The sequence below is a fragment of the Schistocerca serialis genome, chromosome 1, assembly GCF_023864345.2.
Source record: "Schistocerca serialis cubense isolate TAMUIC-IGC-003099 chromosome 1, iqSchSeri2.2, whole genome shotgun sequence".
Taxonomy (NCBI): Eukaryota; Metazoa; Arthropoda; class Insecta; order Orthoptera; family Acrididae; genus Schistocerca; species Schistocerca serialis.
This window is the reverse complement of record NC_064638.1, coordinates 567,816,724-567,817,775: the sequence shown is the minus strand read 5'-3', so window position 1 is coordinate 567,817,775 and position 1,052 is coordinate 567,816,724. Positions and strand designations below refer to the sequence as shown.

At 46.8% G+C, this 1,052-nt stretch overlaps 1 non-coding gene across 1 annotated transcript; it reads right to left on the bottom strand.

Annotated features, from left to right (window-relative positions):
* Nucleotides 1-573: 573 nt before the first annotated feature.
* On the bottom strand, nt 574-647 carry Trnat-ugu (transfer RNA threonine (anticodon UGU)). Its single transcript has one exon. It is a non-coding gene; the product is annotated as a tRNA-Thr (tRNA).
* Nucleotides 648-1,052: the final 405 nt, after the last annotated feature.

Sequence of the window (1,052 nt, the reverse complement as noted above, 5' to 3'; positions counted from 1 at the left end):
ACGGTCCACTATCCCGTAAAAAAAATAAAAGTAGGTAGAGCACTTGCCCGTGCAAGGCGAAGATCCCGAGCTCGAGTCTCGCTCCGGCACACAGTTTTAATCTGCCATGAAGTTTCATATCAGCGCACATTCCACTGCGGGGTGAAAGTTTCATTCTGGCAGTGTGCTTTTGTTTAAAACGAAAGTGGCTCTGGGGAGTGGAACAGGTGGCAGTGGCGAATCGGCGCGCTACCTAGAGCAAATTCGGGAAGTAAGTCATACAGTCTGCAGACAGCAGTGATTGAGGGTACACCTGTTTGGAGCATGAGAAGCTTTGCCTGCAAATTCGCACAAAATGCCTCGGCTGGAGAATGCAAACTGCTTACGGCAAAGCTGCGAGTTGCTGGGCTAGTGCATGTAGAACTGAACGACGCCAAGACGAGAAATTTAGCCATACATGAAGATAGTATGTTCCCGAAAGAACAGATACCATTGATGACCGTGCAGCTTCTCTAGAATAAATGATGATAATTGAAACCCTCGGCTGCCGACAGGTGTTGTTGATATACCTCGATAGGGACAGCTGAAAATGTGTGCGCCGACCGGGACTCGAACCCGGGATCTCCTGCTTACATGGCAGACGCTCTAACCAGCTGAGCCACCGAGGACAGAGATGAATAGCACGACTGCAGGGACTTAATCCCTTGCACGATTCCCGTGAGACCCACATTCCCAACTGTCCACAATCTACGTACGTAATGTCCCTAATAGATATTTGCACATCCATACACCATTTAAAGAGTTCTACAGGGTGTTGTGTTGTCGTCGTCGTCGTCATCGTCATCATCCTGTCAAGGAGTATGGGACTTCATCATCACATACATGTCAGAGTGTGGCCAAATTGCGGGATGATAATTCACAATGGTATCGTATAAAGCAACAATTAATGCAGGGTGATGAGGGAAGAGAATTGGCAAATATTTGTTGTATGATGACACGCTGTATAACAGTAATTATAGGTCAGACAAAAAGTTGCGATTCTTTATCCCTCTTCGACGTGTCATTAAGTTACA